This window comes from Boleophthalmus pectinirostris, unplaced genomic scaffold (assembly GCF_026225935.1).
Source record: "Boleophthalmus pectinirostris isolate CB_2022bp ecotype Guang Dong unplaced genomic scaffold, ASM2622593v1 HiC_scaffold_8, whole genome shotgun sequence".
NCBI lineage: Eukaryota > Metazoa > Chordata > Actinopteri > Gobiiformes > Gobiidae > Boleophthalmus > Boleophthalmus pectinirostris.
In genome coordinates this window covers 11,585,695-11,602,009 of record NW_026571515.1, presented here as the reverse complement: position 1 = coordinate 11,602,009, position 16,315 = coordinate 11,585,695, and positions in this window count along the sequence as shown.

Sequence of the window (16,315 nt, the reverse complement as noted above, 5' to 3'; positions counted from 1 at the left end):
AGTCAGGAATTTTGGACATAGGACCTCATTTCTTAGTTTGCCAGAGTGTTGGAGACGTGTGGAGACACTTTTTAAATATTTCAGTCCTTGTATTTGCAGAGGTCGCTGGTGCTAGACTAGTGCATGTCAATGGCCATAGTTATTCTGACACTAAAAACAGCCTTACCCACTCCACAAAACACCCGAAGCAAATTTATTATTACACCAGACTGTCGATGTGAATGTCTGTGTTGACAGAATAAAGTTCGAAATAAAACTAACCTTGCATCGCATGAATTGTCGCATGTTGAAGGACTGTTTTCTCAGCAGCAACAGAATTTTACTCCGCTGGTCAGACAGGTGCTAGGTGATATCAGTCCGCCGCTGCCATGCTTTCTATCAGGAAGTACAACTCGCTGCTGCCGAATCCGTGTATCATTCATTCATTCGTTTTTCAATATAAAACCAAAAATAAGAACACAAAAAAAATTGTTGTTTTCTTTATTATTTGTCTCCAAAACCAAAATGAAAAAGAAAACAGATAATGATTCATTTTTCTGCTGCTCGAATGCACGGAGCAAAATCCAAAAACGTTTCTTGCTGGTTCAATCTATTGATCAAACTGAGATCTGAATCTATTGTATAGTTGTTACCTGGAGATTTTTCATTATAATACATGTTCTTAGAATGTACATATTATGTATACTCTTCATCAGCTTTCTATGCATGGTACATTATAAGTATGTATAACGCAATTTCTGCTGATGTATTTTGATGGAGGAAATTTGCCTGTGTTATGTATAGAGGAAATATAAACCTGGATATGTGTCTTTTTATTTATTTTTTGTATGTGTGTGAATGTGTATATACATATATCTGTATATACATATAATATATAGACTATAATATGTGTATATGGGTATGTGTGTTTATGTAGATGGTGTATATATGTAATATATATGTATATGTATATGTGTGTATTCTGTAAATGTATTGATGTGTATGTATGTGTTTTCTGTTGATGTCCATCAATAGGGAGTTTAAGGGTGGGGGGTGGAGGGTTTCAAAGGGAGAAAAATGCAATGCTAATTGGATTATGTAAAACTGCAAATAATAACACTTGAATACAAATTTTATCACAAAAAAAATACAATTCATTTTTCAGATTTTGATGGTGTGTTAAAATCAATACTGGAAAAAACAGATAGCGGCCGCTTTCCGTTTCGATGACTTAAACTGCAATGCTGGACTTTTGTGCCACATACGGACTGAACCAGGACTAAACCAGGTCCGGGACCAGACCAGGCCCAGACCGGGGCTGAGACTGGGACCAGACCAGGACTGAGACCAGGAACAGACCGGGACCAGATCAGGACTGAAAATGGTTTAGTCCTGGTTTAATCCTGTTTCAGTCCGGCATCGCAGTTTAAGTCACGGAAACGGGAAATGGCTGTTACCCGGTTTTTTTCCCATTATTCATTTAAACACAAAATCAAAAACTGAAAAAACTAATCATTATCAGTTTTTTTTTTCATTTTGGTTTTTGAGACAGATAATGAAAAAAAACTGTTGTTTTTTGTTCTCTTATTTTTGGTTTTGTACTGAAAAACAAATGATCGAATGATACACGGATTTAGCTGCTCAGACATAAATCCTTCAAATGCAAGGTTGGTTTTACTTCTAAAATGATTCTATAAACACAGAAATTTACATCGACAGTCTGGTGTAATAACAGATTTGCTTCGGGTGTTTTGCAGAGTGGGTAAGACTGTTTTTAGTGGCAGGATAACTATGGCCATTGACATGCACTAGTCTAACACCAATGACTTCTGCAAATACAAGGACCGGATGAAATATTTTAAAAAGTGTCTCCACATGTCTCCAACACTCTGGCTTATTAAGAAATGAGGTCCTTTGTCCAAAATTCCAAACTGTCCCTTTAAACTGATCTACAATTTGTTCATTAAAGGTGTTTTTATTGCTTAAACATACTTTGAATAACATGCATTCTTACTCTGAGAGGGCTCAATCTTCCACAGATCTGACTGGTAACTTGGCCTGTTGTTGTCACTAGCTTATCTCCATGGTGAAAGTTAAGTTTAAAGCCATAAAACAGCCGCAAAACAATCCCTATGCAGATACTGTTCGTGACTAATCCTCCTCCAGGAATGTTACAAAGTGCAAATTCTTGCATAAATGCACCACAGAAAAGTGAAATGCCATACTGTGAAACATTCTACATAATGCAATAACATCTCCATGGAAACAAGCAGGTGGAGTGTAATATTGTTTCAGTAAATTCTGTGATATCTTACACTTATATTACATTTAATCATTATTTATGCAAACCAGTTCTCCTCCGCTGAGATTGAAATCCGGTGACGGGACATTTGACACCCACCATCACTGAGGGGTGTCGCCATGGAGACAGCAGGGGTGTTACCGTGGCGATCGCACAAATGAATGGTAACCTCCCTCATCACCACAGTAACTATCATCACCCCAATGCTATATGTCGTTAAGGGCCTGTAATTACGGGTGGAAAGGTTTGAATAATGTACAAAAGGCTGAGGCAGGATGAAGAGGGTTAAAGACAAAAGAGTCTGCGAGAGTCAGAGCTGAGTTTCAATGAAGGAAAATCTGATTACTAATTAATTAATTGATTACTAAAATAATCAGAATGTGTCTAAAGGCATATGGACTTAACATAAAAGGTCCACTGAAGAGGACTTTTACTTGAAACAACAACTACTTTATTACTTTTTAAAATGAAATACAACTACTTCTCACTTGATTTTTTTTTTAATAATATGAAATGATGCTCCTGTTTCAAGACTCGTCAAGAATTACGTAAATAAATAAATACGTAACTCAAACAAGAGCGTGCAAGGAGCCAATCTGACCAATCAGAGCGTGCGAAACTATAAGGCCCCATCCACACTAGTACGTATTCAATTTGTTTTCGTTGCAGATGCAGTGTTCGTTCACACTAATCTGATTGAAAACAGCTCCAGAGACGGAACGATCTGGTGCTGCCAGCTCCCACAAATTCATCTGAGTACAGATCTGATCCTGCATTGTGTGGACGCCTGAAAACACTGATACGCTGACATAGGAGCTCTAGTTGCCGCCCTTATTGGACCACATCGCTGTGACTTGCGCCTTTCTGATTTGCTGGGTTCGTGACATCGATCATGTGTAGGCCTGTAACGATAATGAATAAATCGGTTAATCGTACGATAACTTTTAACAAGCTCGATAACTTTTCTGGCCACGATAAATTCTTTTTGCAAGTTTGTTTTGTTTTCCTCGTCTCTCTTACTCTCTACCAAAGAGATTGAATGTCAAAAGGCTTCTATCGCTCTCTGACTCCTCTCGTTTAATTAGCGTAACGATGTTTGAATGAATGTGCCAGGGTAGACTAGACGGATTATTTGTTTATCAACACAGTGGATGCGTGCGCAGCCTTAGTGCAGAAAGCGCCGCTGTCTGTGCGAGTTAAAATGAAACCTCAACACTAGCACCGCTGTCAGAACCAAAACAGTTCATCGCCGTGTGACAAAACAAGTCATAATGCCAAAGCAACACAAGTGAGTGGGATCAAACTAACAGCCCACATGCGCTCAAACGACGAAAAGAAATGGCTCAAACATGCACCCATACCAGAGCGACACAACTAGTCTAGCTCCTGGGAAAGCCCGAAATCCACTGAAATCTCACAAGACACTGACACGATACCAGACAGGACAGCGGCTCCCTCAGAGCGAAACAGGATCCTGTGTCGCGGCTTAAAGGTTGTATAGAGGATTTTTTTAAGGGAAGAGAAATACAGCGACAGTCCTTGTGCGCATTCAGAATTACTGTTGAAGTTTCCTGTCTAGAAGTAATTCAGCGACCGACGCGTCAGTTTTTAGACCCTTCGTCTGCTTCGGTCGCGCCATCGCTGGACGAGATCTCCAAGAATCACCTCAGTTTGGCTTTGCTCCTTTTCCCCTTCTCTTCTTCTTTCAGCGACCTCAAAAACGGACTTTCTTTTGCGGCGAACCGGTCGTAGATTCTCGTCCGCCGTCGCGACAAACTTTGTGCGAAATGCGAGGAAGCGACAGTTCGAAAAAGCCTCTAAAAACCGCTGCGTAAACCACGTAATCCCCGCGCTCCAACGAGTCAGTTATACTAGGGAGTTTGATTGACAACCTAACAGCCAATAGAAAATGAGGGAGCCTCGTTTTCTATTGGCTGATGTTTATCTGGCCTCACTATGTCCACAGTTGATAGATTTTTGTTCTTTTTTTTTTTTTTGGTCCTCATAATTACAAAGCTGCTGCGTCTCTGTAATGGTATTTTAATCTTTCACTGACAATTTGAAACTAAAAAAAATCCTCCATACAACCTTTAATACGAACACTTCAAGACCAAAATGATGAGGGTCACAGCAGCAGCCACAGAGAGAAGAGCCACATATTCCATTTTAAGTCAAAGACCATAAGAATTTTTAAGGGCAGTTTTGTTACAGAGAGTTAATAATCCATTTATTTATTGTTGTGGTTGTGCTTGGTTCAACAGTGGTTTATTCACGTGTATTTTTGTTAACAAGTCCTCGCTGTGAACCAGACAACATTAGGCTATTTTTATGTTAACAAGTCTGTTTTATTTAGGCCTGTTGTTTTTGGTTGTCCTGCAGTTCCTGTGTTAAATGTTCATTAGAAAGTCAAGTTTACTGATCTTTGAAAGGGTGTATTTGCATTTTTATTCCATGGTCATTATATTAGTTGACAATGGTCTCAAAATGTCAATATCATCGTTTATCGCAATAAATTCTTGGTCATTTAATCGTCCAGCAAAATCTGTTATCGTTACAGGCCTAGTCATGTGACGCTATTGCAGAAAACAGTTTAAACAATCCAATCTTAAAATCCAGAGTTTCGTTCAGTAATAGTTGAACCTCGTCATCGGTCCACGAACAGACTGCAATTTTCCTCGGTTTTGCAATTTCAGACACGGTGCTCCACTTCCTTGTTTTTGGCACCCACGTGGCGCTGTGACGACGTGATGCCAGCCTATTCATGTGACGTTTCAGGCGGTTTTGCGTTACTGTGTGGATAGGGAAGGATTTGATTGCAAACACAGAAACGACATGTCTGGACACAAATCATTTCCGACACGGTGATATGGGGATTTGTTTCACTGTAATCGTAACCTAAGCCGTGTTATAATGTTGTTACCTCCCCAAAAACATACTGTACCTGCAATTGTGTTTTGTTTCACATTTTGAATAAAAGTTCTAATAAAAGTTAGTCTGTCTATATCTCCAAAGCCCCACACACCTTCACTAGAATCATCAGTTACATCTATCTATATCAACTAAACAGCTAAATAATAACTATCCCGGGTTTGTTTTATTTAGTCTTTGTTTAATTGATCACATTCACACAGTTACTTTAAATTCATTTTATTTGGTTATATCCCTTCATTTTTGTTTAAACTTACCACCTTCACCTGTGACTCCACATGGTCTGGGAACAAAAGAGGGGGCGTGTCCTTTGGCAGCCATATTTATAGGCTCAGGGGGAGGTGTTGGCCCAGACCATGTGGAGGGAAGCCTCGGAAATGGTTCTTTGTTTTATCAAATGGGTTATTAGAATTTTGGTTTCAGTGTATCTAGTTAAGTTGGAGCACTGTTCAGTTTAAAAGGGGGATTAGGCTTCAGAAAATAATTTAAGGCAGCACACCAGTAAGGAAAGGAAATTGCTACAGTTTTCCCCGTAAGTTGGTGTGAACCCAGGGGGAGGGACTTCCTCTCTGGGGGGTATATAAGTAGAGGCAGTTTAATCAGTAGGGAGGTCACCATCAGTGCAGCCAGGTGCCTGTGGGTATTTTCTTTTGTTGCGTTATTTTCTGTTGCTTTTGTTTAGTTAAGCACAGTTCTTTTTTGTAAATATGTATATAATTTTACCCACGACTTGGAAGGATCCAATAAAGAATTTGGTTTGGTGAAGGACAACTTTGCACTGGACTCTCATTTTGACCACTTGGGCCAGCTTCCCCACACTATGGAACATTCCAGGCACAACAATGACCAAAGAATATTGACAGAAACAAGCAAGTGACGGACCCGTGACCGAAAAGTTACACAATGCACCTTTTAAGTCGTAGTTACACACTTTTACCACTACTTTGTACTTCTACTTGAGTAACTTTGAAGCGGCCTCACTCTTACTGGTATATAATTTTTGGTTCCTCTAAATACCCCTGTTTCCATGACAACCGCTGGTGCAGGCAAATTAGTAAAGAGAGTTGGTAGTCATTGGATGGTCATTGGCAAATATAAACCTATAGAATTGATAACAGCGTCTTAAAGCGTGTCGGGGCAGAGGATTATGGTGCGTTAGAAATAAGTGTTTAATTGCAAGAGACTGAGGAAGCAGCATTCAAACATGTGGCTGTGTTTTGGGGATTACAATAATGAATGTGGGCATTAGGGATGGCCATTCGATTCAATTTTTTTAATTGAATCTGGAGAATTAACAATCGATTTTCAATTAATCATTAACCTTCTTATATTAACCCTCTCAGGCTCAAATTAAGTTTTAGTATCAGGAAAAATCTGATATTTGGGCAAAATTATCATATAGGGTAGTAATATATAATCCTGACTTTTTTTTTTTTTTTTTGAGTGAGACCTTCACATCCAGTGCGTTCTGGGATGTTGCAGATTTGCAGCTTTGGCCCGGTGTCGTGAATTAACACTGAAGACTGAAAATGATATGAACGCTAACTTTATGTGTAAACCACTTTCCATAACAATGAAGTGCGTATACATGCACATCAATAACCCGGTTATGATCGGGTTTTTTGAGTATCCCGGTTTCTTGATGGTGCATGTATACGCAGTAACCCGGTTTCAGTAACCCGGTTATGGCAGTAACCCGGTTATTAGAAACCGGGTTACTGTAGCTGGTTTATTCCGATAGTAACCGGGTTACTTGTGGCATGTAAACGCAGTATCCCGGTTACTGCAACATAAAGTTGAGTGCGCATGCGTCCAAAAGACACTTTCCAGCCTCTCAACACAACAGTAGTGACATAAATAAATTGACCAACATAAATAAAGTGACCAAACAAGTGAAATGACTGTAAAATTAAGAGCTGCGCTAAACCTGCACATGTACAATCTGCACTCGTACGACCTGCACTCGTGTGACGCTGAAAAGCTAAAACATGAACTATCTCCTATACTGTATACGCACGGAACACACTTACCATCATTAGCGCCTCTTCTGTCACAGAAATAACACACATAATCCACAGAGTCGTGTCATTTAGTCCAAAAAAAAAACTGATCGCATCAGCGGCGCAAGGAGCGAGTTGTTTTTATCGGCCGCTAACAGTTTATGCTAATTAGCCAAACGGTCTTAAGTTTCGTTTCTGTAAAACGTAAACAAATGTGATCACAGCTGAATTATATGATCAAACGGGCTGATGTGGCTCTATAGTGTTTATGGTTTATATGTTGTAAAGTTGAGTTTATTTATGCAGAAGATTTTAATGAAGAATCTGCACAGTGGATTGTGGGAGATCTCGTAGCTCCTTAGCTTCTTATGCTAAAGGAGCTCACGGTTTGTATTTTTCCTGGTTTATGAAATTGATTTAAATTAATTTTTGCGCCTGCGCATTTGTAAGATTATGTCAAGAAACCGGGGTACTCCATTTGATCATGTATACGCGGATATGAGTGTCCCGGTTTCTCAGTGCGCATGTAAACGCAGTAACACGAATACTGACATAACCGGGATATGGCTAATAACTGGGATACTGATGTGCATGTATACGCACTCAATGAAAACAAAGAGCACAGTGTAACAGCTTTACAGTGGCAGAACAACATCACTTTTTCGTGTGGTGCTCCAAGAAACAATTTTTATCCTTTGTAAAGCTCAAAAGTACTTTGCACTTCTGGCAGGCCGTTGGCGTGTAGCCATTCTTGCACAGTCTGCATCGTCCACGTTTATCAGCATGGATGTGAAAAAAGGCTCCTGAGTAAAAAGGCTCATAAAATATGGATGTGGAGTAAGTAGGTAATTGGCATTTAGCTGTTGCAAATCTGCAACACCGGGTTAAAATTATGATCATTATACATCATCGTCATTACTAATCTGCGTAAATAAACTCAACTTTACAACATATAAACCACAACCACTATAGAGGCACATCAGCCCGTTTGAGATTATAATGTGTTTAATGCAGCTTTGACATTTGTGTGTGAAATGAAATTTAAGACCACATGGCTCATTTGCATAAACTGTAAAGGCTGAAAAAAAAAAAAAACAAAAACAGCTATTTCCTTGTGCGCTGATGCGGTTCAGCTTCTGTCGGACTAAAGGACACGACTCAGTGGAATATGAGTGTTCTCTCCATGACAAAGTGATGATGATGATGGTGAGTCTGTTCTGCGTGTGTGTCGTGTTGGACATGGTTCATGTTTTCAGAGATCAGACGTGTGCAGGTTTAGCACAGCTCTTAATTTAACATAATTTCACTCATTTATTTATGTTGGTCACTTTATTTATTTTGACTACTGTTGTGATGAAAAGACTGAAAAGTGTTTGTCTTTTGGACATATGTGACTCAACTTTATGTTGCAGTAACTGGGATACTGCATACACATACACCATGACAAAACCGGGATGCTCAAAAAATCATACACTGACATACACCATGATCAAGAGGAGCCAGAGCCCAAACATGGGAACTACGTATGAGTGTGTCAGAATAATTTTATTATCCCATATGCTAAATACTTGTGTGCTATCTATGAGTTAACCATTTATGTACTACAATTCTTTGATTTATAATGTACCAATCACTTGTCACTTGTTGAATAACCCTGTGTGTTTGACAACTGTGTGCAGTGTCCTATCGCTCTAGTGAATCGAGATGATCCTCACATGAAGCCAACTCCACTGTCACACATCAAGAGTTATGATGTGTCTGTCCACCTAAGCACCTCTGATTGTTAATCATGTTTATGTGTTTTACTATGCATAGCTGCACCATTTCTTATTAGTTTCCCCTTCCCCTTGAGAATTATCAGAGCCTCCTAATGAAATAAAAGAGGAGAACGGCCTTGGTCAAACGTGTGGAGACTGTTGTTTTGTGACTCTCTGCCCGTTCTCCTCGTGAGTAAAACTGAATTAATCTCTTGTCTTTCTTCTTGTTTACAATGTTTAGATAAACCTAACAGAGTGTCTGCCCTGTCAGATGCAGCCTCCCCTCCGTACATTACACACAGCAACCTACATTCAGTTTGTCGATTAAAGATGATCAACAAAATTCTTAATTATCAATTAGTCGACTAATCATGCCCATCCCTAGTGTGCATATCACAGTTAAAAGGTCCCATATTATATTATAAACAAAACTCGGCCTTTAAAAGTCTTGGTCTTGTCTTGTTCGCGGCCCTTTAAAAGTCTTGGTCTTTTCTCGGTCTAGACCCTCAGAGGTCTTGGTCTTGTCTCGGTCTCAGAACCCTGTGGTCTCGGACTGGTCTTGGTCTCGATTAGTGTGGTCTTGACTGAGACACTACTCCTGTGCGACTTTTACTTTGCCTAAACCAAGAAACTGAAAAAAACCCTTTTATATACAGAGCCATTTTTCAATGGAATAAGCCGCCTCGAGAAACGATGATGATGCACAATCATCTTTCTAAAAAACATCAAAAAATCAATGCTCACCAAACTGTGATGAACTGATGTATGTGATTTCTGCCTAGAAGTTGCTGTTATGTATTGATTATGTGATTTACTGTTAATGTACAGTCAGTATGTCTTTGTGATTATATTATGAAGACTAGTCTGTGCAACTGCAGAGACTAATCCTTAAAAAACAAATAAACAAACTAATTATGCAAATTGACTCTTGTGAGCTGTAAGGCATGTAATAAGGCTGTTATCACCTCAGAAACATACCTGGAGTTGTGTTTTGTTTCATTCACACATGTTTGAGTAGCATTTTATTATGAGTTAGACTACATCTCCAAAGCTCAAAATGCTCTGTTCCACCTTGTGATGTCATGATGTGGTAGTTTTCAAATTAACAGCTTCCTTTTACCTTTAGGGCCTGTTTAGACGAGAACACTTGGGGGTTAAAACAACAAAATATTTTATCAGAACTGCCTTTCGTTTAGATGGTGACAGCATTTTTGGGGCTCAAAAATGAAAAAATCTGAAACCACCCTCCAGAGTGGAAAAGTTGAATATGCTTCGCCGTAGCGTTTCCGCCAACACTGCCCAAGACGCAAAACTCTGCTCACGTCGTGTACGCGTTTATGTCACATACATCACCACCGAGCCGATTGGCATGCATACCCAATTGAATTCCACAGACTTTTGCGTCACCGTATGCACGCAGATTTCTTCCCGAAAACGCTCGTCTAAACGCAGAATAAAAAGTGAAGATGCGACCACTTTTACGTCCTCTGTTCAGACGGTCATCATATAAATGTAGCCTCATTTCAGTAGAGATCAATTACGTGCTGTAGCAGAGTCTTGCACCGGGTCGGGTACCTGCAAATAGTTGCTGAAACCAGGACTTAAAGCGCAATCATGCTACAACCGCGCAAACCTTTGTGAGGTGCGGAGCTGAGCCGGTCCTTTCTCCTGCGGTCACCTTCGAGCCCGTCCCGACAGTGAGTCCTGTTTCACTTCTGGTTTAGTCCTGGTTTACTTCTGTTTTAGTTCTAGTTCAGTCCTGGAATCAGTCCTAGGTTAGTCCTGGTTTAGTCTTGGTTCAGTTCATGCAGCGCAACAGTTTAATATTACCGTATTTTCTGGATTATAAGAGGCACTATCATTAAATGGTCTATTTTCAAACTTTTTTCACAAATAAATCACACCGGACTTTAAACGACAACCTTTAAACACAACAGTTGGATGGGTCAGTGGGACTTTGATTGGCGCGTTCATGGTGACTCTGGGCTTTGTTCAGTAGGTGGGTTTCATGTGACGTCACAGGGCTACGCTTGTCAGCACGCAAAATCAGATGGAGGGCAGGAAGTGAACTAACTGAAGGAAAATGCTGATGTGTTGTGTAGTTTACGGCTGTGCCAATTGTTCTAACCGAGAGAAGGAAAAGCGATTTTTTTAGAGTACCTAATATAGTTGCCCACAAAGGTCAGAAATGGGAAAAGCTGACAGAACAACGGTGTAAAAAGTGGATTACAAACCTGTTTGCGGTCGGGAGGAGCAGAATTCGCTAATGCTCGTGTCTGCAGTGACCACTTTGTCAAAGGTTTGTTACAAAGATAAATCGTTTTTTGTGGTTTACCTAAACATAAATGAATCATTAACGACTAACGGCTAACGACGTTTGTTGACATTAAATAGTTCAGCTAGAGGTCACTGCCGATACACTGCAGTTTTTTCCATAACAGTCTATACACATAAAATAAGAGAAACACTCACCCCGGCGAAGACCAAACGATAATCATCATTTAGGCGTTTTGCACCAAGGTTGAGGACCCATCCACTCACAGAAAAAGTTCTATGCCTCCACAGTTTTGTACGCCTTCATCTGTTGTCTGGTGTAGAACGATGTCTGAAGAGCTAAATAGTTCGTGATATCCTCTGCCTCTATTGTCGGCAAATCTTTTACTTCGGTTGAAAATTCTCTCATTTTCAATAAGATGGGGTCACGCCCAATATATTTGTCGACTAACTGCTCGTACCTTTGCCTTGCTAATGGCTCTAAATCCTTACAATAAGAACTCTTCTCCATATCTGTGTTCTCCAGAGCCGTGTTTGTCGTGTTTGTCTTCACTTCCTGCCCTCCACCTGAAATTCGCACATCATCGTGATCACGTGACCGAAACCCTCCTATTGTGGCGTGTAGGGAGGGCGCTGTCTGGGACCGCTGGACTGTCGGCGTGTTCGCAGTGACTCAGTTGTTCAGGTGTGTCTAGAAGTAGCACATTGCACTTGCTTGTTCGGTTCGTTCCGTTCCTCGTCCGTGTGGAGTGATGAATGCGGCTGTGGGTGTTTTTTGCTGCGCAGTTGCTGTCTGCTCCGTGTGTGTTTGCGTGGGTGGTGCCGCTTTGTAGTTTACTGAAGTCGTGCTGGGACACCCGAGTGGATTCATGTATAGGGCGCTCTGGATTGCGGGGGTCGTTTTTTGATGGGGTTGGAGGTTTAAGAGCGGAAAATACGATAATCTCGGGTTAACGTGCGGGTGCGTTGTGTGGTGAGGGGTTTTACAGACTTAAAACAGATATAATCATTGTAAAATATAAAGTTGATACTTCGCGGATTTCACCTATCGCGGGTTATTTTTAGAATGTAACCCCCGCGATAAACGAGGGACCATTGTAAAACAAAAACTAACTAACTAAAAGCACAATACTTCTCGTTTAAAGGTCCTGTATTATCTTTTTTAAAATATATCTGACATTATGTTTCTCAAATAAGGAAGGCAATCCAGCGCTCTTGCATAAACGAAAAATGCTTTCATTTGGCTATAGGGCCTAAGCCTCTTCTTCTGGTGATGTACTTTTCAAATGAATCAAGACATGTGACGTGCACGATAACAATACAATAGCCCAGTAACCATGGAAACGGGACATTTGTGCCTATAAACAGCTAAATAAATAAATAAACAAAAATAAATAAATAAAAGTGCTCGCTACTCATACATGTACTTGTATCTGCTATATGAGCCTATTGTGTTTCATCAAGTGTGTACCCACTAAAGATTAGAAGTACAGCATAAAAAGGTCGGTTTAATGTCTTATTTTCAAGACGGCAATTTATTCTGCATTATTTATTTTGGGACATGTGATCGGCAGATACGCACGCTTTGTTGTGATGACATTTACTTAGGGTGCATTCAGACTGCAGCCTGAAGTGACCCAAATCCAATGTTTTGGCCTCTATGTGACCTGTATCTGATCTTTTAATGACAGTTTGAATGACACAGATCCAATTTTTTCAAATGCGACCCAGGACACTTGGATATGTGCTCCTGAAACCGATACATATCTGATCTTTTGACATGCGACTTCAGTGTGAACAACCAAAGCACATTCACTCGACCTACACGTTATCAACAAGCTACAAACGTCACTATTCTGCGCTGAAGTAGACGAAAATTGTTAATGAACTCCATGTCACTGAAGTGAAGCACATCACCACTCACCACTCTTGGCTACGTCTCCACATCCACATGTTCCTTTCAACAGACGTCGCTGCCGCTGCCCCACAAAACACCACAGCCAAAAACCTTGTCCTTCTCCTTCTCAGTCTCCTCTTTAAAACAAGTAAGTTGTTCATGTTCTGGCTCCGGTACGAGAGGAACTTTAAAATCTCCAGGTGCTCAATGCTTGCGTCCATGTTTGGACAACTTCCGTTAACACCAGTGTTGGGAGTAATGTGTTATAAAAGTAACGAATTACAGTAATGCATTGCTTTTTGCTGTAACGCAGTAATGTAAGGCATTACAGTCGAAAAAATAGTAATATTTTACTCAGTACACATGTGAGTAACGCGCGTTACAATGCTTTTTTAACCTGGATTGAAGTGGTGGGTTTTTCCTCATACAAATCCGCTAAAATCACCGCGATATCAGCAGCGGTGAAACTCCGGAGACGCGGCCGCGTAGACCTTCAGGTAACCGTGGGCAAAAGGACCAATGCAGAACTCCACACTGTTTAGACCTGGTTGAGACTTGGGTCAGTTTTGGTTTAGTTCTGGTTTAGTCCTGTTTTAGTCCTAGTTCAGTCCTGGTTTAGTCCTCCACTTCAGTCCTGGAATCAGTCAGACGTTAGTCCTATTATAGTCCTGGTTCAGTCCTGGTTCAGCTCTGGTTTAGACCTGGTTTAGTCCATATACGGCACAAAAATTTAGCATCTACGCAGTTATTTTGGTGAGAGTAACTTAAAAATAATGCAATAGTAATGTAATGTCTTACATTTTAAATACAGTAATATTGTAATGTAACGAATTACTTTGAAATGACAGTAATAACTAATAAATAACGCATTACAGTTTTAAAGTAAATTGCCCAACAGTGGTAAACACAGAGACGCTCGCTGCGGTTGTCATTGTGTCTCCAGTGCACATGCAGGACACTTTCGGGCCGTTTAACGTTCACACAGGAGATCACATACAAGTCACATTTAATTGGAAATGTGAACGACCTCACAAAAACATCAGATTTCACAAAAAAATCTGAATTGAGCGTTAAGCCCTGCAGTCTGAACGTAGCCTTAGACTTACACAAACTTTATTGATAACTGTAGGGAGTATTATCTGTTATATGATGGTGAATTGTTGTACAGTTGTAGGGAGTATTATCTGTGACATAAGGGTGAGTTGTTGTACAGTTGTAGGGAGTAGTATCTGTGACATAAGGGTGAGTTGTTGTACAGTTGTAGGGAGTATTATCTGTTATATGATGGTGAATTGTTGTACCGTTGTAGGGAGTATTATGTGTTACATAGGGGTGAGTTGTTGTACAGTTGTAGGGAGTATTATCTGTTATATGATGGTGAATTGTTGTACAGTTGTAGGGAGTATTATCTGTGACATGAGGGTGAGTTGTTGTTCCGTTGTAGGGAGTAGTATTGTATTTTTGAGCTATAAAACCATAGAGCTGTGTAATGCCATACAGTGGAACATTCCAGGCAGAGAAATGACTTAGAACAAAAACAAGCAGGTGACAGACCTTCCACCAGAAAAGTTACATGATGCACCTTTAATTAAAACCTCAATACAGATTTTTTGCATAAGCAGCTCTAATTATAATGCATTTTATAGTCAATCAGGAAGTTACCAAATTTTGTACTACTTTTTTAAGCAAATGTTTTCGGGTGTGCTATTATATATTTTGGGCTATAAACAAACACAAGTTATTTAAATATTTCTGTGCACAAAGGGGAATAAAACTGAACAGATGCCTTCTATTATTTGTCACAAATAGAAACATTTCAAATCAAATAAAGTGGACGGAGAAGGATCCATAAAGAGGAGGAGCAGCTGCTGGAGAGGAGCTAAAGTGATGCTTAAAGGCGAGAGACACAGAGAGAGCACATGAAAGACTGAGAAAGACCAGACCGAGACCAGACCAAGACCAGACCAAGACCAGACCAGACCGAGACCAGACCAAGACCAGACCTATACCAGACTTAAGTAAGTAAGTATGTTTGTATTTATATGGCACTTTTCACAGACATCTGTCACAAAGACACTTTACAGAGCATTATTCAGTCACTCCATATCCGGTGATGGTACGATACTATTGTAGTCACAGCTGCCCTGGGGCAAGCTGACTGAAGCGCGGCTGCCATGCTAATCGGCGTCCTTGGTCCCTCTGACCACCACCATCACTAACACACACCACTTTCATACTAGGCAATGTGGGTCAAGTGTCTTGCGTAAAGACACAACAACAGTTTTTGTGACTTGTGCCTCACTGTGGCACCTGATTTTCCAAGTGTCTCCCATCCAAGTACTAACCAGGCCCGGCCTTGCTGAGCTTCTGAGACAGGATCAGGCTTTGAGAAGCCAGTATGGCCATGACTTAGACCAGGACTAGACCAGACCTATACCAGACTTAGACCAGACTTAGACCATTTTTAGACCAGGACTAGACCAGGACCAAAGTAGGACCTGACCAGAAATGTTCATAGTTTAGGTGAAAGTGAAAATATAGAAGTAAAAGCAGCTACAGAAATTAAGAAATTATTTTTTGTTTGTTTGTTTCAAAACGGTTCTTAATCAAAATGTATCTAAAAAAATATGACGAAATGTGCTTGGGCTGGTGTGAACATGACAGTCACATTCTGACTCACATTAAAAGCCCAGAGAGAAATATATTTATATTTACACAAATGTGCTGTAGAGCTGCTGCTCGACATGTTTTTCTGACGAGGCAATTTGGACAAACTTCAGTTCCACACGTCTCCTCCAGCCTCAATCTGACGAGCTGAGCCTGAGTCTGGCTCTTTCTTTGTGTCTGTGTCTGCAAAAGCCTTTTTCTCTTCTGTCACTATCACCAAATCCTTCCCTCTGATCATACACACAACTTTTTACTACAAATTTAAAGAATTCTGCCCCCATTACCTCAACAGCATCACAGTGCTTTGTGATATAGACCTAAAATTACTCTTACAAGTCTTATTAAAAAGTACGAAGGCTGTGTCAAAACTTTGAAAAATGTACCAATGTGAATGACTCACTGTGGCCCTCTGCTTCAAAAATATTTCACTATGTTTAGAAAAGTTTAGACACCCCTAGACAAAGGGCCTGTCCACACGACAACATTTTTTTGATCAAAACGGTGAAGTTTG